We start from the raw sequence: 25,678 nt of genomic DNA on the forward strand, positions 1-25,678 counted from the left end.
CTCAGGCTGTCTATATGTGCCTTTACTAGAAACTGCCACTTCAGTTGAGCTAGCTGAAGTCCAACAACAGTTGAAGGGTCCGCTACACATGTTGTGGAGTAGAAGGCAAATTGAACCTCAGCTCCTATTTTTGAGAGCCCCTAATATTGCCCAGGATAATACTTCTCCCTCTGCTGACACACCTTTTGCACAACCCACCAGGCACTGCATCTGAGCCTTGGCAGATTTTCTCATAGCTCTAGGGAAGGTTGAAGGTGATTTAGGAAGAAATCTTGTTTTCAGGCATATGCAACACAGGGAAATACAATTCTCCAGGTAATAACACTTCAGTTTGTCTGGAGAAAATCTGTGGAGCCTTGAAATACATTTCAGTTTACAAAGGTAGAAGGAGCTTTTAGATGCTAAGGGAGTCTGATAGAAATAGAGATGCAAGACTGCTAATGTAAGATCCATTTCGGTGGTGCTGGCAACTCAGGGACAACCTTAAGGCTATGAGGCTTTGATGGTTCATTGCTTTAGGCAAAACCAGTGCCTAACATAGCAGTGATGGCAATAATAATGATAAAGCTGTAAAGAAATCCAGAGGGGAAAAAAGGACTTTATTATGTTTCTGAAATGTGCCAGTCCTAGTGGAAATGGATTCACCCAATTCTAGGAGGATTTCCTGCTACAAATCTCAAAGACTATGGGCACAAATGGGATAGTTTTTTTTCTTGTACTGTATATGAGAAAGATTTTTTAACTGCCTATGGCTTAAATTTTTCTTTTTACTCTGGAAAGCTATAAGCTTTTCATACTATAAGCTGCCTTTCTTTATAGACTTATGAAATCCTTCTTCAGATGCAGTGAAATTTGATTGCCAAAAGGTAGAGGATAAATAGGGGGTAAATCTATCACTGTATTCATTAAAACCTGCATTTCATGAAACAGATTCAACTTTTTTTGTAAACATCTCTTTCATCAGGACTGGGAATGAATAAAATGTGTGCATGTGTGGTGGGGGTTAATAAATTAAGGTGAGAAGGATTAGGAGAGGCTACTACATAGAAACAAAGTTGAAGAGTTGGTATGTCCATATCTGTTCTCTTCCTGAGCTCCTTCAGTTTCCCCACAAGGACTTATCAACCTCAAGACAGTTAAAAGATGTCGCTCATGGACAGGTAGACAAAGGGTCAGCCATGCTGACTTGGGGAAGTGATCTCACCATTAAGTCTAGAGACAGGTAGACCCAGGTACTGGTAGTTCATGCCTATAATCTAAGTTTCTCAAGAGGCTTAGTACTCAAGTTCAGAAAGATCTGAGGACAGTTTCTAAGCCATCCCAGGCAGACAAATCAAAGAGACTCTTGCCTCTAATTAACCACAAGAGCATATGTGACTCAAGCAGTAGAGTATTAGTCTTGAGCAATATAGTCCAAAGAGAGCAAGAGGCTTTGAGTTCAAGCCCTAGAACCAGCACAAAAACAAATAAACAATGTGGCAGAAAACACTGCTAATCTGTGGACTCAGATTTTTTTTAAACTTCTGGGCTCAGATAATTTAAGTGTCATGAACATACCTTGCAGAATAAACTTTAAGTTTAATATATTGTCAGGCATTGCTAAGAGGCTTGGTTGATAGAAATCCTCTGGCTTAATTTTTATCCTAGATATTACTTACATATTTGAGGTCTCTAAATAACAAGGAAGGCCTTCCCTGTACAATACCTTCTATACATCTGATCATCCAAGACTGTCTATAAATGAACTGTTCAATTCCAAGACAGAGATGGGAAGGGTTGAAATCAGCTTAGACAGAATTTTAAGGATCTAGATAAAACCAATCCATTCATGTGATTTAAGGAAATCTTACTTTGAAAAACTAAATAATATTTTCCAAATCATGCTTCATCACTGCCAAGGAGCTAGCATGACTTCTTGAACATGAAGTAGTCATGATTTTCAGAGAAATTCAATTCCTTTTTGAAATTCTGTTATCTTGTCTAATCTCTCATCATTTATCAATGAATGCTTTTGGCAGCATGAATATGCTTTATAATATGGAATTTAAGTTCTAATCAAAAGGAAGTATATGAGTTTGGAAAACAACTTGAGAGTCTTTTTCCTCAGGAGAATTTATGAACAGTGAGTTCCTGGGAAAGTGCAACTCTGTGGCAGGAGGGTCTACAGCTAGTATATCACACAGTGAAGCAGAAGGGTGCATTGGTTATGACTTTTGAGTCAGCATTTCTTCTCTTGTCTAGGAAGAGGAAAACAGCAAGCTCCAAGTACTCAAGGGTTCTTAGTGTCTTTAGGATCAAGTCCAACTACAGGAAGGATTCAGGCTATTATTGATCTTTTATGCATTCCAGAAAAACCTGTTGGATTCCATTATCACAAAGTAAAAACAACTGGCAAATAAAAATTGTATTTGAAGTGTACATGTGATATTTTGATACATTACAGATATATTTTGATATATTACAGAATGGCTAAGTCAAGTTAATTAGGATCTTTATTATTTGTGTGCACGCAGGCACACATGTACATGCAACAGGAACATTTAAAATCTGTCTCAGCAGTGTTCAAGCATGTAATATATTATGGCTAACTAAAATTACTATGCTCTATAATAGATTCCAGTTGTTCTTCATTCTGTCTAACTGAAACCTGGAAACTTATACCCCTGGTCAACATCTCTCTCATTCATCACAGCCTGATAACCACCATTCTGTTCTCTGCTTCTTCAAACTCTAAGTCTTTTATATTCTACACATTAAAAAAGATAATGAGGTGTTTGTTGTACTGTGCCCATGTTTCACTTAACACACAATGTCCTTTAGGTAGAACCATGTTTTTGCAAGTGACAGTATTTTCTTCTTCTTCTTCTTTTTTTTTAAATTTGAAGGCCAAACAGTATTTTGCTGTGTAAATTCCCCCCCCCCCCCACTCCACCATTCCTGGGCTTGAACTCAGGTCCTGGGCACTGTCTTTGGACACTTTTTGCTCAAGGCTGTCACTCTGCCACTTGAGTCAAAGAGCCACTTCCAGCTTTTTCTGTGTATATGGTACTGAGGAATCGAACCCAGGACTTTGTGCATGTGAGGTGAGCACTCCACAACTAGGCTATGCTCCCAGTCCAAGTACTCCATTTTTAAAAAATCCATCTGATGATGGAAATATGGGATTATTCTATATTTTGGAATTGCAAATAATGTTGCAATAACAATGGGGAGTGTAGATAACTCTTTAATATGCTGATTAACTTTCCAAAGCTGTGTGTGTGTGTGTGTGTGTGTGTGTGTGTGTGTGTGTGGCAGTTTTAGTTTGATGGATTATTTTCATTCCCACCAGCAGAGTTCAAGAGTTTTCTTCACATCCTTGCCAACTTTTGTTCCTTCCTTTTCTCTTTTCTTTCTTTCCTCCTCCTCTCTCACCTCACTTTCTCTTTCTTGCTTTCAAACCATTCTTACTTGCATGCTATCTTTTTATGGCATTTTAATTTCATTAATCATTAGAGATGTTCAGTTCTTTTTCACCTATCTGGTGGTTATTTGTATGTTTTCTTTTGGTAACTGCCTAACTAGTCCATATTTCCAGCAAGTTATTTGTGTTTCTTGCTACTAATCTGCTTTCTTATACATTGTGGGTATTAATACTTTCGCAGATATACAATTTTTAAAAATTTTCTCCCATTCTGTAGGTTGTCACTTCACACTGTTGTTTCCTTTGTTGTGCAGAAGCTTTTTAGTTTAATGCAATCCCATTTGCTTATTTTTGCTTCTGTTGTATGTGCTTTTCAGAGTTTATTAAAAAAAATTCTGCCAAGACCCAGGGCATGAAGTAGTTTGCCTGTGTTTTCTTCCAATACTTTCATAGTTTTGAGCCTTATATTTTTTTTATTGTAATTAGTAAAAGGGTTACATGATATTTGCCAGATAGAAGGTGCATTAATTCACATACATTGATACCCTTTCACATGTCTTGGTACCCGTTTCCCTCCCCCCCCCACAACCCCCACCCATATAATGTGAAGCTAATTGAAAGGACCTCCAGGATAGTGAAACAAAAGCCATATAATGAATGATTGTTGTCCTTAATGTACTATGTTGTCTCTCATCTCCTTCGCTGTCCCTTGGTTATCTCATATTGGTATAGTATCTCACTTTGTTATCTGATATATTGAACTTATTTGTATTTGGATATTTGAAATTTGATAGGGAAGGGGGGAAAACCAAGTTGAGCCTTATATTTAAGGCTCTTGTCCATTCGGAGTTGACTTTTATAAATAGTGAGGGGAAGAGTTCTAGTTTTGTTCTATATGTGGATCAAAAAACCCCACAACATTTCTATTATTTCTTTTATCATTTCTTTCTGAGATACATTTGCTCAAATTTTATAGACTAAGCCTGAATTAATTTTAATTTTCAACTCTGGGGTAGAGATCTTTGAGGGTGGATAATGATCTCAAGGGGTATCATGATCCACATAACACTCTCCAAAAATGAAGCCTAATTAAAAAATATCATTATCTATAACTTTATTATTTGATAGGCAGGAGCATCATGAGGATGGCTGGAGAAAAGCTTAGGCCGGGGCAAGAGCACTGGGATGGTGTAGGTATCTTCTATCAGCTGTATCATATTTGGCAAGTCTCTCTGGACCTGTTTTCTCACCTGAATATAGCAGGGAAAGAACAAAATACAAGCATCTACCCCAGCTGAGCTCTACTGTGTGCTGGGGCCATATAGGGTGTGCAAGAGACCCAGGGATGATTTTGCTGTGTGGGACAGAACATTCTTCCTGTATCTTGTAAAATGGAATCACATTGGGCACCAGTAGTATCTCACATCTGTAACCCTAGCTTTTCAGGAGGCTGACAGATCTGAGGAGTACAGCCTGAGGTCAGCTGGGGGAGACAAATCCAAGAGGCTCTTGTCTCTAATTAATTAGCAAGAAGCTGACATGGAGGTGTAAGGCTCAAATGGTAGAGCACCAGCCTTAAGGTTGGAAGGAGAGCTAAGCAAGAACATGAGGCCATGGATTCAGGCTCCAAACTGTTACACCAAAACCTTCTTAGTGAATTTGACATTAAAAAAAATTATCTAATTGAGCCTAGAATTTCTTGATTGGTTCTGCGATGGCACCATCTCTCTAAGACGTTAAAGGGCCTGTCTGAGATATCCTAAAAGAAGTATTAGCCATATTGTTATAGTATCTCACTTTGTTATCTGATTTATTGAATTTATTTGTATTTGGATATTTGAAATTTGATAGGGAAGGGGGGGAAAACCAAGACGGGTGGGGGGTGTGGGGGGGGAGGGAAATGGGTACCAAGACATGTGAAAGGGTATCAATGTATGTGAATTAATGCACCTTCTATCTGGCAAATATCATGTAACCCTTTTACTAATTACAATAAAAAAATGAAAAAAAAATAAATGAATCTGAAGAAGAAAAAAAAAAGAAGTATTAGCCAGCCTCACGCAAACTTGTTCCAAGATCCATTCCTGGAAATTTCCATGCATTGCAGCCATCTCTCTGCTTGTGACCTGTCCCATGTCTCCCCTGTCTTCCATCAGGAATGACAATCTGGGAACAATGTGGTCTACTTCCCACTGTTTCTGTGTGGCTCATAATGGATGTGAATGTACTTTCCACGACCACATTTTAGCTTCTTTCTCTGATTTTCTACCCTTTGCAGTGTATCATTATCCAGATGTTTTTCATTTGAAATACTTGGAAGCTCTTTAGTGTAAGAGCTCAGAGCTGGAGTTCAGAAGATTTGTATTCTAATCTTGGTCTTGCAATTTCTTGATGATTTTTCTCAACTTGATAATGTGTTGTGTTTGTGGTTTTTAAAGAATAGATTTCCTAAAACCCTTGCCACTTCTTGAGGGATAGAGATGTTTATCATACCTTCAACTAATATTTGTTTTTTTCCTTCAGTTTCAGACACTGAGTTCCTAATCCCTTCAGAACTTCCAAGGTGATATCATACCTTTTGTGATAATAAGTGAGTTTTGATGGGCTCCTGGATGCAGGCTGTCACTACAATGACAAAGCCACAATTACAGGTTCGGAACTTTCAGCTTACATAATGAAGCCTCCATAAAATCTCTGAGTAATAAGCATAGGGGAGCTTCCAGATTGCAGACCATAGAGAATACTTGGAAGAGAAAGTATGCCCAGAAAGGATGTGGAATCTCTGAGTTCCATCCCATCCCCATGGCTTATATCATTTTTCTCTTCACCTTTATTATATACTCTATTAATATAAACAAATAACCACATTTCCCAGAGTTCTGTAAACTGTCTTACTTAGCAAGTTGGTTCAGCTGCAGAAGAGGGCTGAAAGAACTCTGTTTTGCAGTCAATTGGTCCCAAGTACGGTTTATGATATGAGACTTGAGTTGGTATCTTAAGTGGGACAGACTTGTGCAACTTACCCTAAACCTGTGATACTGGATACTGTCTCTAAGTAGAAAGTGTCACAGTGGAATTGAAGAAGAACCCAATTAGTGTCTACTGAAAGATTTCTTGGTGTTTGTGAGAGAAAAAGAATCTATATACGTGGGCCACAGGCATTTTCTGTGATGTGTTGAGTGTTGAAAATATGAGACTAGGAGCACTATCTCCACACTCAACTTCACTGGGCCTTGGTTTCTCTACACCAGATTCCAGTCATAGAAACAAAATGTGAATTAATGGGTATCATCTTGTTAATCTCAGAATCCTGTGATTTTGTGAGCAAGGCTAAGTTCTGGTCTTGTTAAGAGAATATTATAGGAAGTCAAAAAGTATGAAAGGAAGAAGAAAATGAGCAAGTGCAGACCAGAACCATACTAAATTCTAGCCCTGTATGAGTTTACGGCAAAATGGGAGAGTGTAGTCTTGCTTTGAAGACCCAGAGAGAGCAGCCTCCTTCCCAACATCCCACATGCATTGTAACTCACTCACAATTGTATTGAGGCTATAAACAGCAAAGAGCTCCTCTTGAAGAATTTATGAGGGGTCTGAAAGCTGTATATTTGCTCTAGAGACATCTATTGTTTGTTTATAATGTGTGCATGTTTAATTTGCAATAAAACTGGGAGGCACAAATCTACAAATTGACAACTTATCCACCCTCAAGTGCTGTTTAGAAGAGAGAGGATAGGGAGGGGATGTTTACCCTGTGAGTAGAAGTTATTGCTTTATTTGTAAAGGGCTATCTTGTTCTTATAGTCTAGGTGACTCTGTGTGGGGGTTGGGGTTGAAGGGACTCAGAGATACCCTGAGTATCTCCTAATCTCAAGTATTTCCTTGTCAGAGAAGGAGGGTCTGGAGGGGGAGTTCACCCTGTGAGTAGAATTTTGAGTTATCACTTTATTTATATAGAGTTATCTGTTCTTACAGTCTAGGCGATTCTGTGGTGGGTGTTGAGGGTTGGAGAGATTAAGAGATACCCTGAATATCTCCTAATCTCAAGTATCTTCTTCTCTGAGTGGTTCCTTCCTATAAATGGGGTCTACAGGTAAGTAAGACGCACACCTGTGATCTGAAGGATACTCTAGGTCTTGATGGTTATTTAAGAACAGAAACTGAGGAAATGGAAGTTTGGATAAGTTTTACCCTAAGAGGGCAAGGCAGCTCATTTTCAGATGCCTTAGACAAATTTATGGAGGTGGGTGGGACCCTGAAATTTGCCGTCAGATATGAGATTCAGTGCAAGTGCTTTAAATCAGGACTACTTCTAATTTATGCAGAAACTTATGGAGGTTGGGATTACTATTTTCCTTTTATACAGGGGAAGCTGAGTCCCATGGTGAATCAAGTTCTCTCCATCAATAAGTGGTAGAATCCACTTACTGCCTTCCTCTAAAAGTCGTTGCATTAACTAATGTGATAAGCAGCCTTCCTGTGATTGATCTTACGGAAGGATCAGTATAGGCTGGAAAGGAAGACCCCTCAAAGAATGTGGAGGATGCCTGCTGCTTTTACTGCCAGGAATTGATGCTTAGACCATGGATCTGCTATATACCTCTTCACAAGAGGACAAAGAAAGGAAAAAAGGAAAAAGACAAAAGGGCAAAGAGTTTGGTTTTATTAGTAAGATGTCTTTAGTGGATTATAATCCTCTTGCATGATAAGGTTGTGCATCTATGAGCCACATGCAGTCACATAGTAGTGTGAAAATATGTTCAAATGTAGCTGTGTGTGGAGGTTCTCATTTAGAATGTTAAGTTTCATGACATTTCTGCTCTGTGATCCCAATGATTGCAGCTTACCCCCACAAGATGGACAGAGAGGGAAATGTGCCATTTTGTTTGTTTGTCAGTACTGCCTGGGACTTGAGCTCAGGGTCTGAGCATTCTCCTTGGGCTTTCTCAAGGTTAAGCTCTATCACTTAAGCCATAGCAACACTTCCAACTTTTTCTATGTATGTGGTACTGAGAAATCGAAACCTGGTTGTCATGCATGCTAGGCAAGCACACTACTACTAGGCCATGCTACCAGTCCCATGTATCATATTTCTATTATAGCCTGCCTTCCTCAGACAGCCTCCATGGATACAAGAGATTAGCAAGAATGGACACAAAAGTAAGCCACACAACATATGTTCCAGGTTTTACTCCTGAGAATCTGTACAGGCAATGATATCCTTACCTGTAAATCTGATCTCAGATTATTTACTTGTTGCTATGAGCCACTCAGTCAGGGCCATTTGCTCTGTTAATAAACTTGTCTATTTTTCTCTAGTTTTGATGTGCTGGTGCCATTCTTGGCCATTATGGTTTTGGCTTATTCAGTGCCACATCAGCATTTATAATCACTTAATACAGAGAGTCTTCCTGATTACAATTCAGGTTGTTTACCTCAACTGTTTAACCCAGACTCACTTGCTCATTTATCTGAAGCCTGGAATACTCCCTGACTGGCCAGCCTGTGTATTTGTTTACACTTCCACACAATGGACCTCATCTTGGTCTCTTCCCTATGTGCACTTTTCCAGTTAAAACTCAGTGCCATCCTGGTGTGACCAGAGGAGAATAGGAGATCTCTTAGGGAGTGTAGCTGCTGTAGAAATACACCTTGCAGGTGTCCCAGCATATTCTAAGGAGCACTCTAGGAGTCTTCTAGGACTGGGAACTATTGCCAAGAAGTGGATGGCATTTCCCTGCGAGCCCCTACCCTACTTAATCAGCAGTACTCTAACACTGGCATTTCTCTTGTATGCAAGATTTCAGCCCCCACTTCCTAAAAGATGACTGTGACCTGGGAGTTTCCAGTAGACATTTTAGGATTAGAGCCAGTGACTTGTGGTAAACAGCTAATCACAATGTCTTCAGGTCAGGTAAAGCCTGCACACCAGTATGGACTTGCTTAGAGACTTAGGGGTTTGAATTAGAATCCTAGAAGACAGGCCTCTTATACTACATCTTGGGTTTTATTACTGTGCTTTCCATTCAGCCATCGATTTCTTCTTGCCCCTTGTTTGGCTCTGGCTCTGTCTCTGTCTCTAGGTCTTTCTGGGCACTGTCTAGAAGGATTCCTTTTCCAGAGACCCAAGGAATCCAGTAATGGTGTTCACAAGCCTCTTGTTTTATGTTTTTGTTAATTAACCAATCAACAAATTAAGCAAAATGCATTAACTGTCTAGGGTCTGTATTGGTAAGGTTTCTTTGATTACAAGAATGAAAAAATTCTCACTGGGCACTATGTTGAAATGAACTATACAGCTTGTGAGTGGTGATGAGAGGAAAAAACCTGGAGAGAGCAAGGGAAGGGAAGACATTGTCCAAAAAGAAATGTATTCTTTACCAGATTCATATAACACTAACTCCTCTGGTAAATCACCTTTATAGTAACAATTACAAGAGAATGAAAATTCAAGTTATTTTCCATGTAAGAAGTGAGTATGTTTTGATGATGTAGAGGTGGCACATAGAGCTCTTTACTTGAAGACTCTTAACCTTCACCAAGCCTTCATTTTCTTATCTGTAAATTGGGAACAGTCTTGGCCCCGAAGATTACTTTAAGCTCAAAGGAGGTAAGCTCTAGACCTTGTGGTTACACTTTGAGGGTTCTTATGAAGTCTGAGAACGACAGCCAGAAAACTGGATGTCTCACTCCAGGGGATTAGGGAATGTAAGTGATTCTGAGCACATTTAAGAAAGTACAGGGAGTCTAAGCTCTGGGGACTTAATTAGGCAGGGACTGTATATTCACAGATTCAAAACATTTCACTTTAAATAGAATGTACTTTTCTTTTTCTGGAAAAAAATGTTTGGGAAAATTGTTTGGGAAAATTGGAATCTCTTAAATAACACGTGCATGAGGGAAGGAGCAATGAAGGGGATCCACAGGGTTCTATTTTTAAAGCACACAAGTCACAAACTGCATTTCAACGATAAAACAGAGTTGCTGAAAGGCCAGGACCTGCCATGGGCAGGGTGCAAACTGGCGTATCCCCCTAGGAAATGTCTGCCACAAGCATTTATTCAATTCTATAGATGCATCTTTGGAAGTAAAAGAGGATTTCACACATGAAAACAGCATATTTCTGACAGGTAAATGCACCTTTGCAAGGACAGTAATAACATATTTGTCAGAGAGGCAAAGAATCTCGAACTTATTTTTGATACAGATTCAATTGCTCCTTTAATCCCAAATAACCACATCATGAGTACATGAAGCAGAGCAGCCTAAGGATAATTGCTAAAATGGGAAAGATGCAAACCTACCGCCTTCTGTCTTGAAAGGATTTGACTTGCCTTTCAAAAGGAGTATATGTCCAAATTGCTTACAACTAGTATTATACCTCTTTGTGTCTCTCCATGTCAGACATGCTCAGAAACAAGCCATTTATCACATACCCAGGAGAAAATGAAAAGTAGTCTTTGGTAATCCCACTATTTCCCTGAAAGTATACCAAATGAAACATCAAAAATTCATAGAACAATAGATGTCAAAGATAGAGAAGAGGCCTTGGGGTCATAGATCTGTCTCCAGTTGTCTCAATTTCAGAAGTAATGATCATGGTTGACCCAGACAGGATCTTCCTGTTGCTGCATGTCTAGGCAGCAGAGTGCCTTCACATTATCTTTTAGATGGAGATGTTTATTCTTCCAAAGGCTATCTCTGACTGGTATTTATGCTGAACTTGCCCAAAACTTCCTTGTTCCTTTTCAGATACTTTTGTTCTAATGATATGATCTTACTGTATAACCCAGGCTGGTCTAAAACCCACAATCCTCTTACCTCAGCCTCCCATGTGCCAGGATTACTGGTATCTACAACCAAACATGACTTTCTTTTTTTTTTCATATTTTTTTATTGTAATTAGTAAAAGGGTTACATGATATTTGCCAGATAGAAGGTGCATTAATTCACATACATTGATACCCTTTCACATGTCTTGGTACCCATTTCCCTCCCCCCCCACACCCCCCACCCGTCTTGGTTTTCCCCCCTTCCCTATCAAATTTCAAATATCCAAATACAAATAAATTCAATATATCAGATAACAAAGTGAGATACTATAACAATATGAGATAACCAAGGGACAGCAAAGGAGATGAGAGACAACATAGTACATTAAGGACAACAATCATTCATTATATGGCTTTTGTTTCAGTATCCTGGAGGTCCTTTCAATTAGCTTCATACTATATGGCCTTATGTATCAAGGTTTTGCTCTATTGCAAATCTCTGCTAGTAGAGCCCAAGGTTTCTACTGATTATGACGAATGAGGGAAACCATTGAGCCTAAGTTCCTTTGAGTCTGGCTTACTTCACTTAATATGATTTTTTCTAAGTCTTTCCATTTCCTAACAAATGGGGCAATGTCATTCTTTCTGACAGCAGCATAGAATTCCATTGTGTACAAATACCACAACTTGTTGATCCACTCATCAACTGAGGGACATCTAGGTTGGTTCCATATCTTTGCTATGGTGAATAGTGCTGCAGTGAACATTGTTGTGCTAGTGGGTTTAGTATGTCCTTGTTTCTGGATGGTTGGGTAAATGCCAAGTAGTGGAATTGCTGGGTCATAGGGGAGTTCTATGCCAAACATGACTTTCTAGTGATGGTTTTCCCTAGAGTTATGAGACTCTAGATTGAGCAAAAATAAACTAGACCAGTAGGAAAACAAAGCAAGCAATGAATCTTCAGTTCATGGTCAGGGTAAAAGGGTAACACTAAGAACAAGAAATAGTGCATTAAGATTCGAATAGTTGCCCTGAGTGCTGGTTGCTCATACTTGTATGTAGCTACTCAGGAGGCTGAGATCTGAGGATCACAATTCAAAGCCAGTCCCATGAGGGAATAGGAAAATAAAATAATTGTGTGGGTGGAGAGAACTTTAGACAGCTCTACTGAATTGTCTGTTTTCCCAAGCAGAGTGGGAGAGCACTTAAATTCTCTTAAACTTTTGAGAAGAGGGTGGGCTAAGACTGTCAGAGATCCAGAAGGTGCCTCTTAGCGAAAACCAGGCAAGGTGCTTTTTCAAACCTTCTTTACTTGTGCCCACTCTCATCTATTTTGTCAAAGCAAGTCATTTGACCAAGCTTATTATAGCAAAGTGAGATTTGGTAAAGGAATAGATTTTGCTTTTGCTTATATTATTATGTTTGGTAGAAAACTCACAAGGAAAGAAAATACATTCAATACCACTTTCCACAGCAGGTAAATGAGAAAGAGGGTCAGCACTGAACATTGTATGACCCAAATCCATGCTATGTTGAACAGCTTGTATGCTAGGCTTACAGTTCAGCTTGAAGCAGAAAAGGAAGAAGATGAGGCAGAATGTGAAGAGCTAATGGGTATATACACAATCATTTCTGGTTCCCTCGTGAATTTCTAAATACCTTGGAATGTCTGTAGTTATAGTGACCCCAGTCTGCAGATGTTACACCAAATAGCTAAATAATGGATTCATGTCCACCATTGGATAATTTAAAAGATATTAACTGTAATTCAATTTTCCATATCCAATTCTCTTATATAGCAGAAAAATAGCCGATTTATTGAAAACACCATTAAGGTACTTTTTGGACACTTAGAGATATATAGGCCCTTGGTATCTAGATGCTATCCCATTGATTACATTCTTGCTGGGAAATACCCACTTTGGATCAATTTACTAAGTAGAATCAAAGTGTGGTGGTCAGCGTAAGTTAGGAGTCTGAGATACCATAATAGTCTTCTACGAAGCCTTCTTTCCTCCTCCTGTGTTCTCCAACTCCTTCTGGTTGCTACTTTCTGTGACAGCAAAAAATACTGATTGTATGTCTTCACTCTGGATGGAAATTAGGTAATAACCAGTTGTAGAAGTGCTATAGTTTTTGAGGGAGAGCCCAAGTCCTAGAATTTTCTATCTAATGCTTTTCATATTTGCCTATTGGGAGTTTTTATTTGAGGCTTTTCTTACAATCTATGTAACATTTCTATAAAAGAAAGTCAAAGAACTTAGTAGTTGTATTTTCAAAGCCTTTTGTTTCTGGTAGCAGAGTTTGAACTCAGGACTTTGTGTTTAGTTCACTTACTCGCAGCTGTGCTCTATCACTTGAGCCTTGCTTCCCACGTGGCTTTGTGTTGGTTATTTTGGAGACTGAGTCTTGTGGATTTTTCTGCTTGGGCTGGATTCAAAACTCCATCCTCCTGAGCAGCTGAGATTGTAGGTATGAGCCAAAATGCTTCATTTCAAAGCTTAATTCTTAAGTTCCCTTTTCCTATATCCATGCCTTTTCTCTCATTGCTTGTTCTCCAGTCTCTCACATCAAGGTGAATCTTTTCCTGACACTCGATTTTTTTCAGCATCTATCTGGTTATTAGAGTCCTCATGTGACTGACTTAATCCTAGCTTTAAAAGATGTAGCGTCTCGATCTTTTCTCCAAGACTCTTAGTCATATAGTCTCCATTAGCCCCATGAGAAAGAATCGGTGGTGGTGGTGTGTGTGTGTGTGTGTGTGTGTGTGTGTGTGTGTGTGTGTGTGTGTGTGTGTGTGTGTGTGTATGGGTGTATGTGTATGTGTGGTGTGGGAGCTTTATATGAATGTGTTGCTTCTCTGACTCTAGCCACAGAAGAACCCACATCAATTCAACATTGAGGTCATGCTGTTCCTTGAGTTAAGAAGGATTCAGTCTGAGGATCCAACCTGGCATTAGACCACTTAGCTAAATTCTTAAGAACATTTCCTCTGGAAATCCAATAGATACCATTCCTCCCATCCTCCCACAACTTACTGGACTCTTGGAACCATTTGATTGATCATAACTTGGATGCTGTTTTCTACCTGGATTTCAAGTGTTATCCACTCTGTAAACTTCCTTGCATCAATTTTCTCAGTTTCCAACAGAGTCCTTTTAGTACCAGAAGAAGAATGTCCGGGTTGAGACCATAGCAGATGACATTTCCCCTTCCAAATTCAAACTCTGATTTTTATCTATAGTAGCAGTTAGATAGGAAAGAATCAGAGATGCAGGTGGAGAAGAGAGCTGACAACAAAAGATTGCAAAATATTTCCTTAAAAACCCTAATCTAAAGAGATGATCACTCTGTAACATTTACTGAAATGTCAGTGTTCTCTAAAGCTCTCAAATACCCATCCTGGTGATTAAGAAATCAATAATTAACATGCAAATCTGAAAGCTCTAGGCAAATTGAATATTAATTACTGACTTCATAAGTAGAGGCTGTTCAGCAGTATGAAAATAGTTCAAGATAATTAGGATTTAACAACCTTCAGACATAAAGAAAATAAATATAGGGTTCTTGATGAATGACTTTATTTTTATTTCATTATTGTATTACAAACATCCTTGGGTTTTCAAAGACCAAGGAGAGAGAGAGAGTGAGAGAGGAAGGGTGGTGTTGAATATTTAGTATGTCAGAGTGACAACTCCCTTTTACCTCCTCCATTGGAATCCCCTGAGAATTGTCAGATAGAAGTTTAATTCTCTAGTCTGAAATTGAAATATGAGCTGTCAATTGGGAATTGGGAAGCATTACATGGCAACAATAAAGATGACCTGGTTTCAGATATTCATTGTTCTGTAATGCTCTATTCTTGAGTACCTGAGTACCACTTTAATTTAAATGTATTTCAGCTTCTGATCTTATATTTCAGTGACTGTAATTTGGGATCTTCCAGCTTCAGCTCTTCTTGGTTTGTTGTTTTAGATTTGTTTTCTGGCTCTACCTGCTCTTAGTTTCTGGGGACTCACTCCTGGAAAGATGCTCAGTTCCAGTCATCTGGCTCTCTGTGTAATTGGTATTTCCTGGTATCCTTCTCTAATGAAATCTATAGATAAAAATGTCAGCCCCTTTCACCAATCATCACCAATTCAAATTTAACTGTTAATTTTTGTTGAAAGGTGAACATTCGATATTAAAGATACCTATAAATAGTGAGTCAAGGGAACTTACCCATGCCACCATTAATCAGGCTAAGGAAGAGAATGTTAGCAACACTGTAGACACTAAATGTCTCCTTATCAGACATTATTACCATTTTCCTTCCCAAGGTTTAATATAACCTTGAATGTTAAATCGAATCACCTAAGCCTTTTATGCCTTAATTCTTTCATTTAATATTGTGTTGTGAGATCCAAAATATGGTGTTGCAGATATCAATAGTTCATTTGTTTCCATTGCTTTATTTTATTGCAATTTACTACAATCAATCCATTCTATATTGCATGGAAATTTAGGTTGTCATTATCTTTTGATGAAATTCTAAAGTCATCTATGTACATCAAGGAAATAGATGCATATATTTATCTTTCTTTTTTTCTTGTGTTGTGTCCTTACCTGGTTTTGGAATTACAGTAATTCTACCTTCATAGAAAAAGCTTGGTATTAGGCCTTTTCTATTTTCTGAATTAGTTTCAGACTACTGATATCTAGCCCTGAACATTTTCTTTCTTTCTTTCTTTCTTTCTTTCTTTCTTTCTTTCTTTCTTTCTTTCTTTCTTTCTTTTTTTTGCTGTGAGACAGAGTAATGCTTCCTGTTCTCTTGTTGATTGCTATAGATCTGTTTAAGTGACTTATATGCTCTTTGGTTGTTATAGATCTGTTTACATGACATGGTTCAATCTGGTAGGTTAAATGCATTCAGAAAATTATCCATTTGGTTTAGGTTTTCCAGTTTCTTGGACTATATGTTTTCAAACTATTTTCTAGTAATTTTCTGAACTTTCTTGGCATTTGTTGTGATTTTTAAAAAAAATGGTAATTATAAAGGTGCTATTCAGAGGGATTGTAGTTACAGTAAATCAGGTAATGAGTAATTTTTTGGACAATGCCACTCCTTTCCTTGTTCTCTCCCAGTTTCCCTCCCATCCCCAGAAGTTGTATAGTAGTACAGTTCATTTTCAACATAGTTTCTAATGAGTATGTCTGCTATATTTGTTCACCTTCATCTGTGCATTTCTGTCCCCCCTTACCATTCCAAAGACAGATAAACGAATAAGACAAAAAGAAAAGAAAATTGGGGCTGGGAGTTTGGCCTAGTGGTAGAGTGCTTGCCTAGCATGCACAAAGGCCCGTGTTCAATTCCTCAGTACCACATACATAGAAAAAGCTGGAAGTGGTGCTGAAGCTCAAGTGGTGGAGCTCTAGTCTTGAGAAAGCCCAAGGACAGTGCTCAGGTACTGAGCTCAAGCCCAGAGTTGGCAAAAAAAGAAAGAAAGAAAAGAAAACAAAAACAATTAAAAACCCTCTTGTTTCATTTCCTGTAGGTCATTTTGAGAAATATTATTGAGATTTTCCTTTTATATAATTTTTATTAATTTGGCTCTTCTTTCTTCTTTTGGATAGATGTTGAACAATATGTATATATTTCCCAAGAGCCAGCTTTTTGTTTCATAGACTTCTTTGTAATTTTTTTTTTTGGTCAGTTGTGGGGCTTGGACTCTGGGCCTGGGCATTGTCCTTGAGCTCTTCACCTCAAGGCTACTGCCCTATCCCTGGAGCCATAGCGCTACTTCTGGTTAATTGGAGATAAGAGTTTCACGGTTCTTAGTGCCTAAGCTGGCTTTGAACCTTGATCCTAAGATCTCAGCCTCCTGAGTAGCTAGGATTACAGTTGTGAGCCACCACTCCTGGCTCACTTCTTTGTGTTTTTAAACATCAATTTCATTAATTTCTGCCTTGATCTTAATTATTTATTTGTTTACTAACTTGGGGTTTGTTGTTCACATTTTTCTAAAAGCTTAAGGGATAGGACTATTATTTATTTGGAATGTCTCTTTAAAATGTAGGAATTCATAACTATAAATTTTTTTCTTTTTTTTTTGTGGGTCATGGGGCTTGAACTTGGCCTGGGCCTCTGTCCCTGTGCTCTTCAGCTCAAGGCTACCACCCTACCACTGGGCCTAGGCCTGTCCCTAAACTCCTCAGGTCAAGGCTGCAGCCCTACCCCTGACCCAGGCTCCACTTTCCCATTTTCTAAAGGTTAATTGGAGATAAGAGTCTCAGGTCCTTTTGTGCCCAGGCTGGCTTTGAACCTTGATCCTCAGATCTCAGCCTCCTGAGTAGCTGGTATTACAGGCATGAGCCACCATGCCTGGCTTATAACGATAAATTTTCTACATAGAATAGCTTTAGTTGTAGCTCAAGATTTTAATAATTTGTAGTTCCATTTTTATTTGATTCTAGAAAAATTTAAATTTCTGTCTTATTTCTTCAATGACTTGTTCATCATTTTACAGTGTATTGTTTACTTTTCACATATTTGAACGTTTTCTATAGTTTCTTTCACCATTGATTTCTGCTCTTATTCCATTTAGTTCTGGTAGAATGCAGGGGATTATTTCAATGTTCTTGTATTTTTAAAGACTTGATTTATGACCTATTTCAGAAAATGTTACATAAGCTACTAAGAAGTATATGTATTGGATAAAATATTCTGAAGATGTCTAGTAAGTCTATTTGGTCCATAGTTTCATTTAGTTTTGAAGTTTCTTTATTGATACTTTTGTGTGTATAAGATAATTAGATATTGAAATTACTATTATTGTTTTGTAGTCTAGCTGCATTTCATAAAATGCATTATTGTTTATAAAATCCATTATTGTTTGTTTTCTATACCAGCACTGGGTGCATGTAAGTTTATAATTGTTATCTTTTCTTTTTTTTGATGACTGTTCCCTTTACTGATGTGAAGTAACTTTCTTTTATTTGAAGTTTTATCATATATAGCTACTCATGTTTGCAGGCTTCATTTTTTTTTTGTTTTTTTGGTGTGTGGGGGAGAATATTTCCCAATCATTTCACTCTAAGCTTCTTTTTTTTTCTTTTTCCTTTCCCTTCCCTTCCTTTTCTTTCTTCTCTTTCCACTACACTCCTTTCTTCCTCCCCCCTTTCTTTTTTTGCCAGTCCTGGGCTTGATATCAGGGCCTGAGCACTGTCCTTGGACTTTCTCAAAGCTAGAGCTCTACCACTTGAACCACAGCACCATTTCCAGTTTTTTCTATGTATGTGGTACTGAGTAATTCGAACCTGGGTCTTCCTGCATGCTAGGCAAGCACTCTACCACTAGGCCAAACTCCCAGCTAGTCTATGTCTTTTGACTGGAGAATTGAGCCATTTATATTTCCTGCTATTATTGAAAGATATGTAGTATTTCCTATTTTTTTGTTGTTTATGAATTTTGGTGCATTCCCAATCATCACCTGCTTTATCTGTTTATCCAGTGGGATTTCTTCTTTCTTATTTTTTCTTTGGTGAATTTATCTTCTTTTCCTCTGTGTTGGATTCCTTTGTCTTCTGTAATGCTGGTTTAGTGGTCATAAATCACTTTAGTTTTTGTTTTTCATGGGAAGCTTTTATTTTTCCTTCAATATAGAGGGATAGCTTTGCTGGATACATTAATCTAGGTTGACAGTTATTTTCTTTCAGGGCTCAGAATATATCACTCCATACTCTCCTTGCCTTTACAGTTTCTGTTGAGAAATCTGTTATTCTCATGGGCTTCCCTTTATATGTGACTTGTTGCTTCTTTCTTGTAACTTTCAGCATTCTTTCTTTGTTCTGTGCTTTTTTTTTTTTTTTTTTTTGCCAGTCCTGGGCTTGGGCTCAGGGCCTGAGCACTCTCCTTGGACTTTCTCAAAGCTAGCACTCTACCACTTGAGCCTCAGCACCACTTCCGGCTTTTTGCTATGTATGTGGCACCGAGGAATTGAACCCAGGTCTTCGTGCATGCTAGGCAAGCACTCTACCACTAGGCCAAACTCCGGCCCTGTTCTGTGTTTTAATGATGATATTTCTTACATAGTTTTAATTTCAACATGTCAATATTGGCCCTAGAAAGCATTTTGATCAGAATTACCCCTTCTATCATTCTTTGCCCCACCTAATTTATCCTAAAACCCCGTCATCCCCTTCCAGGTTCCATTTTCATAGCTGTTGATTGAATATTGTAACTGTTTTCGCCCTGGCCCCCCTTTTTCTCCCTTTGCTTGCCCTTTCATGAATTCAACCCTATCTGACATAAACATGTTTTAGTTTCTTGGTATTCCTTTTGTTAAAATTTAAGTAAGTTTATCATATTTATTGACACACAGTACAAAGTATTTAAATTTTTTCATTATGATTTCTGACAAGGTAATTGATTTAAAAATATTTTACTTTTGCTTGTACTTTCGGAAGATATTTTTATTATTATAGAACCAATTGTTTCATTAACACTTTGAAGAATTACTTCCTTATCTTCTAGTTTGTACTTCCCTGCATAATATTTTGAGATGATTTATTCATGTCTTTATGTTCATTCCATTTTTAATTTGAGTAGTACCCAATGTATGGTTATAGTACAATTTTTTTTTGTCAATCGTGGGCCTTGAACTCTGGGCCTGGGCACTGTCCCTAAGCTCTTCAGCTCAAGGCTACCACCTAACCCATTGAACCAAGGCTTACATTAGATTGGTTCTTACTAGTAATAAACAATCTAAATGCCATAGGCCAAGTTATATGAATCAAATACTTCCCTTATCTCTCCCCCAACTAGTTATATTCATCACAAAAATTGTGGGTCCTGTTGAAAAGAAAGGAAGAGTCAGACAACAATCCTTAGAGTGTCTGTTTCCCATTCTTCTTTTTGTTCATTTAACAAACACATGAATATTTACTCTGAGCCAGGTTTCTGTCTTAATGGGCAAGATAGCAAACTACACAAAATGTTCCAATTAGTCCAATGTGTTTATCACCACAGTATGTTCAAGTACAGTACCAAGGATAACACATATAAGCCATAGGACCAAAAACAGAAGGAGTGATTGTCTTACTTGGGAAGGTAGAAACAATTTTACCATGAGATTGAATTGAGACTTGAAGGATAAATAAGCTTAGTAGGCAGATTACAGCATAGGAAGTAGGGCATCATTGGCATTCTAGAAGAGTGTTTCAAAATAATGCATGAAAAGATATGATGCATGAAACAGGCAAGTTTTGGTGAATAGGATCCTGTTTGGTTGGAGTATAAGAACAGCAGGAGCTGAGTGCTGGTGGCTCATGATTGTAATCCTAGCTACTCAAAAGGCTAACCTCTGAGGACCTAGATTAAAAAAAGTTTTCTGGGTGGTTATACCATTTTGCATTACCCCAAGTACATATATGAGCTCTAATTGGTACTCACTCTCATTAACACTTGATTTCATTTTTTTTTTCGTTTTTATTTTATAGGTTGTGGGGCTTGAACTCTGGGCCTGGCTTTGTAGACAGAAGATGTAAGATTAGAGAAAGCTTGTACTTTAGCTCAGCTTATTCATTAATGTGAGCAAGTTAGGAACAATACTGGTTCATGGGGCATGGTGGTTGATGTACAAGGTAATTCACAGGACAAAATAAAATATACAACCCATTTAACATATATTCCACCCCAACCCCATCCCCATGACACACGCACTGGCTGCTTCTAGCCTTATTAACTTCACAACCAAGAAAGAAACGAAAGCAACTGTTATGAGAAACTGAAGTTCTGGATCTTTTATGAACTTGTGTCTTTTGTTTCTTAACGCAAGGTAGTTTGCTGTCTCTCTATAGAAAATTTTTAGTTTTTAAACATGAGGCAAACACAGGTTCTGGTTGTTCACAACTGTAATCATAGCTACTCAGGAGACTGAGATCTGAGGATCTTCCAAGCCATCCTGGGAATGTAAGTACTCCAGGCCTTATCTCCAGGAAAACAAAAGCTGAACTAGAGATGTGGCTCAAGTGGTGGAACATTAGTCAAGAGCAAAAAAGCCAAGTGAGAGTATGAGGCCCTAACCAGGCAAACCAAGCCAAACCAAACCAAACCAAACATGAAACAACATGCCTTTTAAAGGTCAGAGAAGAGTGTGTTAAGTAACTTGCCTGTGGTTTCAGTGTGGTAGTGTGAGGTATCTAAGTTTGAAATATCTATAAGTCCAGGGTTTTCATACTTTGTATAGCTGGCAAGCTCACCATGGCTGGTCAATACTGAGACCTGCCCACTAAACCAACATTGTGCTTTATTCCATCCTTTGATTTCTCAGGTTGTTCAACATATCTGAACAAGTTAAAGGAGCAGCACCTCCCTTCAGATCAGGGGCATGGTTGAAGGGGACACAGGGACAAAGCCAGCAGTCGTGCTGTGTAAAGTACTGTCACATCGCCAGATGTACTTGTCTTTTCTGTCTAAAGGGAAAATATCACTGATGGAAGAGTGAGTGCTCTCTTGCTGTCTCCATATCCAATGAATGATTTAGGTAAGAGGCTTAGCCCGGAAAGACTCACTTTAATTATACCCAGGAAAGAGGAGCTGCTGAAACTGCCTCTCCTGGTTTATTTATGAAGATGAGTAGAAAGATGCTTCCAAACAGACATGCAGAGAAGAGAAACCTGGTGACAGGGGTGACAAGAACTGGGGATAGAAGAGGGGAGAGCAAAGCCAGGGCTGGTGGCTGTTGGGATATAATGGGGCTTCCATAAATCAGGGGAAGGCAGCATGGCAGAGGCTGAGGGTATGAGCAGGATGATAGTATCCACTGCTACCAACATTGAAGCTGTTACCTCAGCTTTAATAGAAATTGATGCTCATAATCAAGTTCATGCTTGTTGAACAATGGAGTGGTCTTCTACACAACTAACCTTCTGGTACTAGAAAACTTTATTTTGTTGTTGTTCCCAGTCCTGGGGCTTGAACTCAGGGCCTGGGCACTGTCCTTGAGCTTTCTCAAGGCTAACGCTCCACCACTTGAGCTCCAGTATTACTACTGGCTTTTTCTGTGGTACTGAGGAATTGAAGCCAGGGCTTTGTGCATGCTAGGTAAGCACTCTACCACTAGTCCACACTCCCAGCCCGCCTCATTTTGATTCACATTGTATGTCTCTGCTTCTGAATTATCACAAAGCAAAATTTATACACATAAAGAGTGTGTGCACCTATATATGTATACATGCACACAACAATAGCTTTGTTGAGATATAATTCACATCCCATAAATGTTGTCCTTTTAAAGGTGTGCAGTTCACTGGTCTAGTATATTTAAAAAGTTATGCAGATATCACCACTCTCTAATTCTGGAACATTTTTGCTGTCCCTAAGGAAGATCTTCACCCACTTCATTCATTTTTCATAGCCCCTCCTCCAGTCACTGGGATCTACTGATTTATTATTTGTATCTGTAAATTTGTTCATTCTGAATACTTTGTGTGAAGATAATTGGGCACTGTGTGGCTTTTCTACTTGGCTTCTATTTCATGTTATATTATCCCAAATACAGCTACCATATCTGATGATAATTCATTGAGCCTATTTTGTATGATGCAATGATGAGAAAGCTCACATAAGACAATTCTATTTATCTATATTCAACCTTATGATCATTTTGAGAAATAAATGCCACATCCATTACCTAGTAAGGAAATGAAGTCCTACAGAGATTATAGTTGACCTGATATCAAAAGTCTCTTCAGTGAACAACTGGGACTTAAACCCATTACTCTATTATTTAATTTAAAAAAGTGTTGAGGTACATGTTTTCTTATACAACTTCTCTCCTCTGTACTATAGTATTTGACATTCATATGTACGTTGTACAATGGATGAATGATGCAGGCAATTAATCAGCTGAGCTATGAAGTGAGAGGAAGAGGGAATAGCCTCTGGTTGTGCCAAACACAGGCTGTGGATGCTGTGGCTTAGCTGAGCAGGGGCATGAACACAGCAGGCTTCACCACCGTGCTGTGCAGTATGTGCTTCCTGCCTATCCTGGGAATGTGCTGTGTTCAATCTGGGCACTCCTCATGAGGCCATTAGTGTGTCATTGGGGTGCAGCAGTGAAACCTGCCCAGGCATTCCTGAGGGCTGCACACTCTGAGAGAACAACTTCCTTACAAATTAGGGTAGATAGCAATTGGAACCCAGTGGTGACTGGGTCATTCAGAGTAATTTAAAGTATGAATTGATTTCTCAGCTGGAGAGAGTGTCTATGTCCTGCTTCTTTATTTTTGCTTCATTGTGCATATTATATGATGTGGAAAAGTAACAGGCCAATGAACCCTTGTATAACCCAGGCTGGAGGAAAAGACAGAGATTTTGCATATAATACAGTCTTGACGTTTGTAGGAGATGGCAACAGGGACAGAGCAAAGAGGAGGCCCAGGTCCTAGATAGCTACAAATCTCCCAACCTACATGTGAGCTGCTGTAGGGGCTCTGGAAAGAGGTTGTGCCATTCCCTGAGATCTGTGGCTTATGGTGCCATGCTGTAACACTGGGTGGAATGGTAAGTTGACCACAAAGCCAGCTCTACCAGAGATTTATTCACTGCTAAGGATTCCTCTTTCTTCAGAAATTATGAAAGCAAATCAATTATTATGTTTCTGACCATTGCTCCCCAATGGCATCATCTTCTGAAATCAATAGCCATTGGCTTAAATTTCTTCAAGGCAAAAGGTTCATTGGTCCTGTGGACAAACCACCATCTGCTCACAATGTCCTGCTCTTCTATTCATTCCTGCTATTCTCAGAACACAGACTTTAAGTGCTTCCATGTTTCACTTGGCCCCAAGATCTTTGCACACAGTTTTGTCTTTGTGGAATACATGTCATTTCCTGGGGCCAAACTCCATTCAATTTAAATGTCACTTCCTTGGGGAAGCATTTTGATTTCACACCTCATTCCTTGCACCATTATCTGCTTCCAACCTTCTGTATTTCTCTATCAACAACATTTGTCAAAATGGTAATTAAATAATTAGACTATAATTAGTTGCTTAATGACTGCCTTTTCTGCTACAGGGTTGACTCCCTGTAGCAGCTCTGTATAGCCCTATACACCTTTTTCTCTCTAGTGGAGATCACACAGTCTAGCATGATTGGATGGATGACGATCATTCTGGCAAGTGACTCAGATATTAAACTTGACATTTCCTGGATAGTTGCTGGTTGGTAATTATACTTAGTTCTAAGCATTACCTTATCACTTGCATATAAACTCAGATTCCATATGGTCTGGTCTTGGTGAAGTGCCATATGCCCAGAAGCCAAGTTTAACACCCACCAAAATGTTTCCTACATCTTGACCTCATTCTCTCTCTTGACTTAGTCTCCCTCATTCCCATTATTTTTATTTGGTAGATTGACTTAACTCCTTGGCTATTTGAGTGAACAAAAGGATACAGTGACAGTCCATAAGTGCCAGGGATTTGTAAACACATTAATTATGAGACTTCCCCTAAAGTCTGGGCAAGAGATTATGGTTGCTTAGAAACCAAAGGCATGGACACATTTGAAAATACATTTAAGAAAGAAATTTGATGAAGGGTGTCCAGATGATTAGTCCAAGTTTTTCATGGTGACTTTATCATTCTATTTTCAAGGGGTAAAGTTTTAAATCTTGTCCTTTTCTGAGATACAAAGTAGAAGTTTAATGGCATATTTTCCCAAATCCCCTCTTTTGGCAGGGGATTCCCTCCCAGAGAGAACCACAGAGGGATACAGTACCACTCCCTTGTTGGATTTGAGCCAGAAACCTATTCTTATTTACTGTGCCAAGGTTTGAGAGAGAGCCAGTCACAGAATCTAATACAGGAAGAACCTGAGCCCTTGCTACCATTAGATAGATTGGGTTCTGGAGGTCACCAGAATTTTGGGTAGGTAATACAGTGAATGTTTTCCAATATCTTTTTTTTGTCAGTTATGGGGCTTGAACTTGGGGCCTGAGCGTTGTCCTTGAGCTTTTCAGTTCAAGGCTATCACCCTACCTCTTAAGCCACAGCACCATTTCCTCCTAATATCTTTTAAAAATTTAAAAATTGCTATTATAAAGGTGATGAACAAAAGGGTTACATCAGGAAAAGAGTATATTTCTTTTTTAGACAATGTCATCCCTTCCCTTTCTCTCTCCCAGTTTGTTTCCAAATATATTAAGGCAGTTGGTTGGATTTTCTATTACCTGTAGCAGTTCTGATATAAGATGGACAGAGGTAGCTCAATGGGTCCCAAAATGCAGCTGGTGCGCTGGAGGCTCCTCAGTAACATTGAGAGGCAGCATCATACCTTTGTTACCTTGTAGGACACTAGGACTTCAAGGTTCCTTTGGACTTACTCAGGGTTGGAACTGAGGCAGGTAGGTAGCTACTTCAGTTGGGAAGGAACAGAAATTGATCCACATCAATGAACAAGATGTGGTATTTGTACACAATGGAATTCTATGATGCTGTCAGAAAGAATGACATCGCCCCAT

The 25,678-nt window shown here is 38.7% G+C and overlaps 1 long non-coding RNA gene across 2 annotated transcripts in view; it reads left to right on the forward strand.

Annotated features, from left to right (window-relative positions):
• The window catches only part of LOC150053170 (uncharacterized), a 195,847-nt gene that overhangs the window by 58,950 nt on the left and 111,219 nt on the right, over nucleotides 1-25,678 (forward strand). For both annotated transcript variants that reach the window (XR_016538077.1, XR_016538078.1), the window contains exon 3: nucleotides 5,927-6,054. This is a non-coding gene — a long non-coding RNA (uncharacterized LOC150053170). The remainder of the gene's footprint in view (nucleotides 1-5,926; nucleotides 6,055-25,678) is intronic.

Source organism: Megascapheus bottae, chromosome 16 (genome assembly GCF_031878675.1).
Source record: "Megascapheus bottae isolate mThoBot1 chromosome 16, mThoBot2.hap1, whole genome shotgun sequence".
Lineage (NCBI taxonomy): Eukaryota > Metazoa > Chordata > Mammalia > Rodentia > Geomyidae > Megascapheus > Megascapheus bottae.